This window comes from Cryptomeria japonica, unplaced genomic scaffold (assembly GCF_030272615.1).
Source record: "Cryptomeria japonica unplaced genomic scaffold, Sugi_1.0 HiC_scaffold_27, whole genome shotgun sequence".
Lineage (NCBI taxonomy): Eukaryota > Viridiplantae > Streptophyta > Pinopsida > Cupressales > Cupressaceae > Cryptomeria > Cryptomeria japonica.
Window position 1 is genome coordinate 340,247 of NW_026728849.1, and position 13,072 is coordinate 353,318.

Sequence of the window (13,072 nt, forward strand, 5' to 3'; positions counted from 1 at the left end):
TCCATGTTAAATCTAGTGTTATGAGTGTTGTTATGATTATATGTTCTTAAGTTTGCATGTTTTACAGTTTTGGTTACATATATCTGTTAAAGATGCCGAGGTTGAATCTGTTGAATATATTGAAGATTAAGTTTGTATGATTCACCCCCCCGTATCATCTTATTAACAATTGGCATCAGAGCTAACATATAATTCCTTGAAAACACAAATACAAAGTGGGAATGTTTCATGAAGGAATGAAATGAAGAAAACACAAAGTTTGCATGTCCAAACAATGTTTTTCTAGATAATCTGACTGCTATTTTGTTTTTTATAGACTTTACCTCACATTTAATGATCTAAAATTGATTGAATGTGATATAGGATCAAATAAAATTCCAAATTCAATTAGTTTTATTATTTTTCATTAAGTATTAAGAAAGCTCTGATTATTTGAATGACTACAACTTCTAGATTTTTAGGTAATAGTCATGTTGCAATGAATGGTATGGATTTGTAAGGATGTTCTATGATATGAAAAGTAGTATGGTTGGATATAGTATTGAATAAAATTTCTTTTGACCACTCTCATCCTTTTTCATTTAGTTTTAAGTATTTTAGAGGCATTTTACTAAGACAGGGTTTGAAAAACCCTTGGTGAATGAGCCTAATACAAATTACTGGTCAATTTTAGGCCTTTGTGTTACAAAACAACCTACCCATTTTGATATATGTTGTATTAAGCTCAAATTGGTATCCAAAATTTTTTCTAGATACTTTAGGTCAGCTCTGCATCAAACATTATGCCCAAAAAACTCAATTTGTTGTACTAATTAGACCTAGTTTCATTTTACGAGTAAATTATTTTGTCATTTGTTCCACAATGACCCCACCTTGTTTGATGATATGTTGTTAAAATTCCAAGTGGGTATCCATTAATGTTATCATATTTTATAAATATTGTTCGTATAGGATGTTATGCTCATAAAACTTCTATTGGAGGGCTACTAGGGAAATAGTAAGATTGTGAGTGAAATTCATGAAGTTAGGGTCCCACATTTATAATGTTTATTTGATATTAGTTATTTTGTGTTTCAAGCCCCTACTCTACATCAGTATGAAAAAACTCAAATAAAGAGAATGTCTGATTTAGAATATGAAGGAGAGAGCAACTTGGAGAATGGAGATTTTTGTAAGAATTAATCATGTTCATGGAATGAGAGAATATGAGAGAGAAACTTCGAGAATGGATTTTTTTAAGAATTTCATGTTTATGGAATCACCCTCTATCCAAATATTCTTCTTGTCTAAGTATTTAGTCATTTTTAGACCACTTAGAAATGCTTAAGCCATAGCCTACTTATTTACGCTATTTGACAATCTAATAGCAAGGGATTTGATTACCTACCATGATTGATTCTTTAGGACACACTCTAATAAACCTAAAAGAACCGCGTACGCGGTACCTATCAAAAAAAGTTTAAAAGAAAAATAGGGTCTTATTTTCGTATGAAAGGCACGTTTTTAGTTTTTTTTTTCTTCATTTTCTCTCCTAAACCGCAAACAGGGTGCTAGATTTCTCCTCCTGACACTATGGATCAAGGTTAGTTTTTGTTAATTTTTGTCTTTCTTTCCCATTTGTTAAATTTGTTTTACATTTTGATTTTAATTTTATTAATTTTGATTAGGTTTTTTCATTTTTTGTTTCAAAACCAGATTCTTCTATTCCACAAGAAGAACAACCAAATGCACCTCCTGAAAACCCTCAAGATACACCCCCAATTCCTCCTTTTGACCGCACACTTGAAACATGGGAGAAATTAATTAATTAGTTAGGACAAAATACGTCTAAAATCAATAGACTGATTAATAAATTAAAAACATCCGAATTTGAACATAATCAATCCCTGGCCACTAGCTTAAAAACATTAGCTAGTGGTGCCATAGTTGTCTCCACACAAATTACCAAATGGGAAAATTTAGGGATAGGTGTTGTCAATTCTATGTTGATGGGCTATCATACGAGGGAGTTAAAAACAAAAATATTAGTAAACAAGGAATATGTGCCCTTTTCGTTGATCCCAAAACTGGTCAGTCATTACCTCTTAATGCAAAGAGATTTCCCATACATTGGTGTACCAATATGCAAATGAAGAATATTTTTTGGCAGAGGTGGTGGATGGTCTTTGATGATCCACCTTGTAATAATTATGAGGTGCCATTATATTTTTTGAGAAAAGTATATTGTGAGTTTGTGCTCAATGTGTGCCCAAACTATTTTCACATGAGAGATTTCCATTGTAGAGGTGGTGGCTCTGCCCAAGATAGACCTAGAGCCCATAGGTGATTACCCACGAAGATTCGTCGCCCCCTATCACCCAAACCCAAGGTGCATCAGGCTGTGCTAGTAGAGCTGAAAGAGTCGATGGAGCTATAGACTCTTTAGGCATAACAACATTGACTGGTGCCATTACCTAGCATGGGACATCGTTAGCACACCCTATTTTATTGGATGATGAGCAATTAGTTTCTCCAAGTGGCGATAGAGAGCCCATCCAGCATATATGTGTCAATTGCTCGGGGATATGCTCGGGGATAGATGATGCATCTAGTTTAGGCGGATCCTGATCTCATTCATGCATAATTTACAGGAGTAGATGTTAGGCCCGCACGACTGATGATTTTGTGCTGACAGATGAGTTGATGGACATGGTGTTTTCCCATCAGCGACAAACACAGGTGTGTTGATTTGAATTCATAGCATTTTATTTATCAGTCACTTTAAATTTGTAATTACATAAATGAATTTTTATTTATACATCAATTTAAATTGAAACAAATAATATGCATTTCAGGATGCAGCAACGGTATCCCATACTCCTCCCTAGTGCATGGAAAATTCAATATGCATCCTACAACAACACGTGGTGCATACATGATTAATCTTAATATAAAAAGGTTTTACCATTTAAAAACTCTTTGAGAAATTCTTATTTGAGGAAAATTTTGAAGGAATCTTTCATAAAATTTAGTTTGAGTCATATCCAAATAGTGTTTGGCATGTGGCTCACGATTTATAGACCCAATTCGTCTTCTAACAACATATCTTTGGTTAGGCGAAACCCTTGTTCTTAGTGCATCAACAACAACCTTGTCTTTGCATGGTAGTCTCTCTATTTTTTCTCACCTCTTTATTCCTTTACTTAATGTTGTTCTACTAACGTTTAATGAATTACTTGTTTTGCTTATCAAATGATCTTTTTTTAATTTTCTTGCTCATTATGGTTGATGTAATGACACGTCAAGTAGAATTAGAATCTTTAGTATACGGTTTTGAACCAATAGCTTGATATGCAACAAATAGATTTCTCACAATAGTTCTTTCACTGTTACCTCCAGATGATCTTAGGCCTAGAATTTTCATTGTCTCTCTAAAATTCAAATTTTTAATCCTTTCAACAATTAATTGACATCTTATGGTTTGATTTAAGTTTTCAAAATACTTTTTCCATATTCTTTTAACCATTCTCCTACAAGTTCCCTCATTCATTTTATTGGGTATTGGCTTCAATATATTCTCATCAATGTCAATTAGATACTTTGGTTTCCTATGATTGATTCTAGGAGGTGTTAACATTGGTGCATTATGTACATTCAATTCATCAAATAGAGAAGGTGTATGTTCATCATTTAATTGACTATTCAATGTGGTATCTTCTTCAATTGCATTAGGCTCATATGGTAAATCAAATATCTCTTCCACAATTGCATTAGGTGGATTATGTTCGTTTGATAAATCGAATTGAGATGTTGAGGATGACATACCTTCTTCTCCCATTGTTCTTAGGTCACATAATTTCTTCATACGTTGCCTTTGTCTTTCCTTTTCAACCTCTTGTTGTTCCATCATTCCTCGCTTATTCTTTCCCATGGCTGATAACGATTGTCCTAAATAGAATTATATTACATTTATATATTAAAAAAAGTTCATAAAAAACAAATAACCATAAATATGCATGTTATCACTATTTTTTGGAATCAAACTATTAAACAATCACAATACTATTGACAAAACTAGAAAGAACAACAATTCAATCATTTGAAATCATGCAAAAACAAAAAATTCACTTACTTCTATGTATAAAATAGTAATAGAACTGCAGACAAAGTTCTAGTGGCTCCTTCAATGATCTTCAAAACTTCTTTTGAGGCTATTGAGGCTCTTGGGCAACTAAAACTATGTCTATTTACCGCGTGCGCATTGTTAGTCCATAAAATGTTGGCAAGCCCAACGATGTTTTTTTCCCCATTTTGTACTAATAAGTAGCACGTAAACACTCCTAAGCCTAAAAAATGTTATGGTCGGGTAAGGAATAATAGGGTCAGTACCCTGTGCAAAACTTACAAGTAATAAGTAGCGTGTACGGTCCTCTACACCTTAAAAAAATTATGGTGGGGCAGTGAACTAATAGGTTTAGCACATCGTACGCGCTATTTGTAGTAGAAAAAATTTGAATGAAAAGGGATGGAGGGAGAGAGAGAGAGAGAGGGAGAGAGAGGGAAAGGGGGGAGAGTAGGGGGGAGGGAGAGAGGATAGTGGGTGAAAGGGAGGGAGGGAGATAGGGAGAGAAGGAGTGGGGGAGGGAGAGGAAGAGAGAGAGAGGGAAAGAGGGAGATAGAGAGAGGGAGAGAGAGAGAGGGGGAGGGAGGGAAGGTAGAGAGAGGGAGAGAGGGAGAGAGAGAGGGAGAGGGAGAGAGGGAGAGAGGGAGAGAAAGAGAGGGGGGAGGTAGGGAAGGTAGAGAGAGGGAGAGAGGTTGTGGGAGGAAGAGAGAGGGAGAGAGGGAGAGAGAGAGAGAGAGAGAGAGAGAGAGAGAGAGAGAGAGAGAGAGAGGGGGGGGAGAGAGGGAGGGAGAGAGAGAGAAAACAATTTATCTGTCCTCTATGGTGTTGAAGAAGAAAAAAAATTTCTTTGCCCAATTTATCAGTTGACTTGAGGCAAAACTATAACTATTGAAGAGGTTCTTCAAATTGGATGCTTCTTTGATTGAAGAAGTGCCCATTAAGATGGTATCATCAAAAAATTGCTAGTAGGTATAGGCTCTAAAAATAGAAGAGGGGGAGAGTCCACAAAGAAGCCCCTGAGAAACATATTTACTAATAAATCTACCGAGAAATTCATCCAAAATAATGAAGAGAATAGCGGATATGGGAGACCCTTGCTTGATGCCCCTTGATATTTTGAAGGAGGAAGGCACACCATTCATAATAACAAAGAAAGAAGGGGTCGAGATAAGTTGATCAATCAACAAAATTAACCTAGCACAAAAGCCAAAGGCACCAAGAACCTTACCCAATAAGCTCTAGGCAACACGGTCATAAGATTTTGATAGGTCCAACTTCACTAGAAAGCCAAGTGTTTCTTCAAATCCACTAGCAAGTGTATGTTATCAAGAATAGAAATGATAGAGTCAAGGATTTATCTATCGGGAACAAATACACTCTATTGGGGTGAAATAATAAAACGAAGGATTATGAATAGTCTGCCAGTCACCACCTTAGAGATGATTTTATATAAATAATTTCATAGGCTTATCGGATGGAACTTATCCATAGAATTAGCCCTAGGGCATTTGGAGATCAGGACTATGAAATTAGCATTGAGTTTCATTAAGATAATCCTAGCCCCAAAAAACTCTTGCATACCTTTAACCACATCACTTTTGAGGATGTCCCAAAACTTTTGAAAGAAGAATAGCAGAAAGCAATTTGGTCCCAGGGCTTTATAGCCATGAAAAGAAAATACCGCTTTTTTAACTTCCTCCTCAGAAGGGATGGCCACCAATGCCTTGTTCAAAACCTCATTAATGATAGAAGGATTTTTTTGTAAGAGGGCCTTCTGAGAATGACCATCAAGACCACTATCCACTGAGAAAAGGGAAGTGAAAAAATTCATGCCTTCCTTCCCAATCTCATCATCCTTCCTATATTCATATCCCACAATCCTCAACTTCGCAATCCTGTTTTCAGTCTTGAGTTTCATAGCAGTTATAAGGAAGAACCTAGTGTTATTGTCCCCAGATTAGCTCGATTAGGATCTTACAATATGCCTGGTTAGGAGCAGACCTTGTTAGGAGTCACCTGGTTAAGGGATTTGCCTATCACTCCAGCTAGGAGCTTAATGATCTATTAGGATCAACCTAGTTAGAGGATTTAAACACACTTTATTGAGTTGCCCTCTTAGGGGACTTATATGGAAAAGGCCTATTAGGACCTACTCGGTTAAGTCATCTATGTTGTTGGAACTATTAGGGAATAACAGTGAAAAATGATTTGTTACTTTGCAGTTTCAGCTTTCTAAATCAAATCCAGTTATTCTTTAGAGTCTACAACACTCAGATAGATCTCTATCTAGTCTGGGACAACTTAACCCATTCTCCTAATGCCATTGGCACATGAAACATCAGTTGTGTTGGCCTAATTAGCCATAACAACTAAGTCGGCCATAAAACCTAATTACATCTTGAATTTAGAATACAGATCATATCAGATCAATATCCAAATTATGACAACAATTTATAATGCAATATCAACCTTTGATTATTCATAACCCATCACAAAAAAATGATTTGTACATAAGTCCAACCCTTCAAACATTCCGCTAAGCAGTTTGTACATTCCCAAAAATTCTAGTATCTTCTATGCCAAAACACAATTAAAATTATTCGTGTGGTTTGTGTCATGTTATATCCATGTATATTCGCAACCAATCACCATTATATCAAAAATCATTATCAGTTGAGTGAATTCATCAGCAGTCCTAAAACCCTAACACAACTCCATCATAAATTCAAAACATGCCTTCCGGTAATCAACATAGGATGCCGTTCCAGTCACATACAAAAATATATCATAAAATATTCTATCTCAAACCACAAGTCTCCAACTATCACCGATTTATTGATTCCATCAAAATATTTTATTTTACCAATTGAAGTCCTAATTCTCCTACCAATAAACTGAGTCATACATACAAATTCTGAATCCGGTAGACCAAATTACTTATCCAATAAGTTAGACATCAAATTTCATCTGTAACCATCAACAAACATTAACTGACATAGGTTGTCGTCAATGACAACACAAATAACTAGTCATGTCATCAATATTCTTCTACCGATGCAGTCATCAACTCATCTGCATCACTTATTCCAATCATGCAAACACAAGGATCCTTTCTCTAATCCAAATGATCTTCTCACTTCTCGTACTCTTAAGATCCCTTTCATGGGTGGTTCTTCAGCTCCTAGTTCCCAAAACAATTCCCCAACGAACTTTCTGCCACCTTCTCCTCCCATTGTTGACCATGATTCTATTGTCACTATCGAGTTTGATTGAATTTTGTCTTTAGAGGAGAATCTAAGAGACTTAGAAGGGTTTCTTAATTGAGAGAATGTTCTCCCCTAAGTGGGGAATGTATTTAATACCCTGAGGGATATTCTCATCTTCGGTAAGAGAGGCGTAGAGATACTAAGGTTGTTGTCCATGATTGTGACGAGTCATGTACTCCTATTAGATACCTCTTCTTAGGATGGCGAGTTAGATTTTTGTGGTTCCTAGCTGAGTGTTGGCATACCTAGTTTGTTGGTGCATATGGTCAACCTTGGGCACACTATTCATGATGTCAATGCCTCTAGTACTCCATTGGGTTATATAGGTATGTCTAGTGGCTCAACCTTTTCCTCTACTAGAACTCAGATATCTACTGTTAGCACTAGAAATACATCTACCAGTAGAATTGGTCCATTTGGAGGTTTTAGTGGAGATGGTAGAGGATCTAGGCTATCTCCACCTCCTCCGCCTTCTAATCCTATCTTGAATACAATCTTGCAGAACATGCGACAGTTTTAGTTGTAGCTGACGAACTTAGCCTCTGCCTCTGGTTAATCGTCTATACCTGCATATTAATAGAAGAGTCCCCTAAATACCACCATTCTGAACACTATCCTTCCTACTGATTATAAATCCTTGAAGTTTGATAGGTTCAATGGTGATTGCGACACGAACATGCATATAGATTCCTTCATGACTATGTGTAGTGATTACCATAGTCTGGATTTATTCTACTTAAGTTGTTCTCACATTCCCTCAGTGGGACAAGATTAGAATTTTATAGGTCAATTCCTGATCATTTCAATCATACCTTTCATTAGCTTATGGATCTGTTCCTCAAGTGGTTTCAGGCGAACATTGGTAGCAGGGTCACTATTGCTGACCTTGTTCATTGTAAACATAAGCCTAATGAGAAGGTCACAGACTTCATTTAGAGGTATCAAGTTATCTCCAATAAGATCCCCTTTTCCCTCCTAGATAGTGATCTATAGAGAATGTTTATCGACAATTTGCAGCCAACATTGAGGGAGAAACTATCCCTCAATCGATACCAAAACTTTGCTAACATGTGCTATTATCTCATTGACTACAAACATACTATGTCAGAGTTCAAAGATGCATCTTCAAACCCTTGCGGTGGGTCCTTTGTAGGCATGTCCATGGATTGTTTCTTAAATAATAGAAGTTTCACAAATGTTGTGACTATTCCTTCAATGGCTCCTGCACAAGTTCTAAAACAAAATAGAGTCTTCGCTAAGTTGAATGACTCTTACTTTAGCATAATGTAGTGGTTGTTGAAAGACAACCTCATCAACCTTCCAAAACTTAAACCATTGTTTTTTAGTTGGCCCTACCCCCATTGGTATGATGGATTGAATTTCTCCTATTGTCATTGTGTGTCTAGTCATGATAGTGATGATGTTATCATATTTGACATGTTGTCCAAGATGAAATTGACAATGGTGCAATAAAGGTGGATGCATGAAAACACAAATCAAACAATTATACTGACAAAACCTATAGTGACGTAGATCTTCACTGGTCCCTTCCCTCCAAACTTGGTGTATTTAATTTTTGCACTTGGGCCTTCTTCAAATGATGTCCCATATGTGAACATGGTCACCATCACCCCCATTAGCACACATCCAACCCACAAGGGGAAGGTATCTGATTTTTCATTGTCATTTACCCTTTTGGATGCTCTGTATTGCAAAGAGCTTGCTCCCCTTTATATCCCTCCCAAGTTGAATGGTCAAACTGTCACAGGTGTGATGGCTGACCAATAGACAAATGTCGACATTATCACAGAGTAGACTTTTGTGAATGGTTGGAATAGGCTAGCATATGATGATTGTTGCGTAACCTTGAGGATGCATGATGGGTTCACTATTTGCCCCTTGGGTAGTATCACCTTGATGGTCATCATAGGGCCTAAGGTAGTGTCCTCTGTGTTCATGATCATCTCTAAGTCGGACCTATTTTGTGTTACGCTCTACATTCCTTTGCTGATTTCCATGGAGGCACTCCCTTTAGTTGTCCACAAATATCTCAAGTTCCCTCATGAGGGCACGATGCATGTCATCCAAGACATTGGATATCGACCCCTGATTGCCTATGGGGATTTTTCGTTGACTACTTTTGACCCACTCTGATGGGGCCAATGCTTCCCCATGGTGAAATAATGCACAATGATTACTATCAATATAAGATGGAGTCAGGCCCTACATCTATGCAACCGAGTGTTTCATTGCCACCTCCTGCATTGATCCCTCCTGCAACGATTCTGGTCTTGAAGTGGGTACTGCATCATGTCTCCTCATCTTCTAGGGCTGAGGCTAAGCCTACTCCATCAAACCGATCTCTACATCTTTCTAGGAGCTCACAACCTCCACAATTGTTTCTTGTTCCTATGACTGTGTGTAGCGTAGAAAAGAGAAGTGTACCAATTTTGTTGAACTCTGTTGCCCACCCTCCCTTCAAGATCTCGATCATCACCGATACTCCTTAACCCTCTCATTATTAGAAAGGGAAGCACTCTTCTCATGTTTCTTCATCTCCACTTGCACCATTCCCATAGCCCACGACAGGACCCTTTTTTCCTCCGATCGCTACTTCAGCGAAATGAGGGCAGACAGCCATTGCTATGCATGTGGTGCCTCTAAAGGATGCACCTCCTGGTTCATCAGCTAGGCCTTCTCTCATACTTGGAACAATTATGGAGACCTCTCCAATGGAGCATGATGCTCCTGAATCCTCCTTGGCTTGGATTGGTGGTCCTCACCTCCATTGGAATGTGTGCACATGACCATAAACACTTTTGACAAGCATGAGCTCGAGAGTGTGACACTGCCTTGAAGTCTACTAGTGTGGCCCCAACACACAATGTTGCCATTTAAGAGCCTATCCCTATAGTTTCTCTCATCTTTTCATCTATTTCAGTCTCACTCCATACTGCTTTAGGGGATTTCAATCAAACTCCCCATAATTGGGTGTAGGTCTTGATCGCTCCTTCTATAGCACCTCCTCTTATCACTTCCTTGTTGAACATGTTGCCCTTGTCCTCACCACTTAATATATTACAGACGCAGGTGGTTCCTAACACGGCTTTGTCTACCCTACCTATTTTTCCACTGCTCTAGCATCCAAGTTCTCTTGGGATCCTTCAGCCTACTACAATTGATAGGGGGCCTGACACTCCTATCCTATGTAAGTACAAATTCAAACAAGGCCCTATATTGAATTTTCAGTGACACAAGTCTTCACAGTTATGTTCCTCACCCCTTACTCTGCTCGTCTCAATGCCTTTTATTTTTCTTGTCTATATATACATGATCGAGAAGGCCCCGCCTTCTCCCGAGTTTGTTACTGCCCCTCTTGTAGAGGACAGAAGTTATGTTCTTGTTTCATCTTCTCCAAGTAGATCACCTGCTTCCTCCATGGAACCCTGCATATTTTCCTCCTTAGGGAACATCTCGGCCTTGTCTATGATCTTCACATGATCATTGAACCTTGCCTCCTCCAAGTCTGTAGACGAAGATGTCATTGTTTTTTTCATCTGTTGCTCTCACTATTGATGGGGTTCCTGTTGTGACCCTTGCAATAGTCCCTCTCCGAGACTACCCCCCTTCTCGCTAGGATATAGATTGGGAGGACGAGGCTCTCCTCAAGGACGATGATCTCCGATATTACAATCCCATCTTGAGGGCTAATTGTTAGGATATTTATCTTTCCTCTATATATTTTTGCATGACTCTGTTCCCCCATGCTTTCTTTATTTTTTTTCTCCCTTCTCTATGACCCAAGTTACTTTGTAGGTACTTGGATACATGAGGTTGACTATCTTTATCTATTGTAGTCCACTGAAGGACCCGAGTTACTATATAGGTACTTGGATACATCGCATTTTCTGTCTTACACATTCCTCTATTTGTCTATCTCCTTCCATTTTTTGCATCTTTCTTTTCACCATTCGAGAAAGATGCAAAGCATTGGGGGTATTCTTTTCCTTCTTCCATGTTGACCCAAATTTTTATTTAATATTTATCTTCATGTTCTCTTCTTTAGATCCAATAAATTTGGCACTATTATGATATACCCATCTCAGAGTGATACTATATATCCTTTTAACACTACTATGAGTTTTGATGGCAGACTATCGAATCCCCCTATCGTCTTGCATTGAATCCATTGATGTTTGGCTTTCTATATGCCACTTTCTCCTCGTGGCATTCCATGGAAACATGTTGCTATTTTAATTTTCCCCAAGTTCTCTTATCCTTACAATGACATGCCTTTCCATCCATATCATTCTAAGGAGTGGCCATCATATCTATATTTTATCTTTTGCCTCTTGCATTTGTGTCCTTTGCTAATTGCTTTTTCATGTTTGTCTAGGTGGGAGCCAAACCACTTCATGTTTTTCCAAGATCACCTACATGGGGGCCAAACCATTCTTTATTTTTCTCTCTTCTTTTCCTTTGTAGGGGCCTATATACTACTTAGCAAATTTATTTGCCCTATCACATTGCTATCTAGTGTGTCACTACCCATGCTACAAAATTTATCTAATATCTACCCTATCATAGGGTTATCTAGCATGTTGTTATCCAATGTAAAACTAATCTCGCCCTATCGTATGCTTATCCATACTAACATATCACGCCCTATTGTATGGCCATCTAGCATAACACATCTTGCTACCCATCCTAATGTATCTTATACCAATGACGACTGCTTATCTTGTATCTTTCCATAACCAGAGGATTTCCTCCATGGAAAGGTTTGTTTTTATTATGTTATCTTATCCTTTCCTTTACCTTACCATTCATTAGGCGATTTTGTAGCTAGTATGTTGGCAATGTACCAAGTATCAATATCTATTCAAAATCTTAGCATCATCTTCCTAGGGGCAACCTCGTCTAAATTAAGAAAATTTTCCTCCATGTCACGACTTTCCTTTCTGTGTATCTTCCTCTACTTTAGCTTTGCATCCCTCAAAAAAGGGATGGCCACTAAAGTGGGGGAAAAATAGAATATCAAAAATCTTACCCCTTTGCGATTAATATGACAAATGGCATATTCCCCCATGTCATAGGAGGTCCGGATTTTCTACCTTGTCCTTTTATCCACTTGGATGTATCCTTGTCAACTCTAACCAAATTATTACCAATGTCGCCAACCTATCAGCTTCTAGGACACAGGCACGGAGCAGAGACATCTACACGGTGCGCTAGCATCCCGCGAATCTGATAGTCTGCAGGTGGTCATTTGAGCATTACACCTCCCCCCAAAAGGAATTGTAATTCCGAGCTGTATGCACCTATCAACATCAGTTTCCTTTCAAGAGCTTTCTCTATCAATTTCAAAGGCATTTGGGTGTTTCACTTGGCAAGTTGATGATCTTTTGCAGGTTGAAGCTCTTGTAGGTTATCTTTGGACACCATTCTAAAAGCATTACCATTGTGGCAACATTTCAAGCACTCAACGCCAGTATTTCCAATAATCATTTATGGAAGGGGAGTTTGCTTGATCTCTTTTCTTTCATTTTCAAGTATCTTTTACCAATCCGTTGGTGCATCTTTTCAATTACCTTTATCACTTTATTATTACCATGGCTTCTTGGGTTGTTTGTGGAGGTGGAAACACAGAAACGAGGGTCTAACAAGTAGGTAGGCTCCAAAACATAACCCCCAACATTTTCCT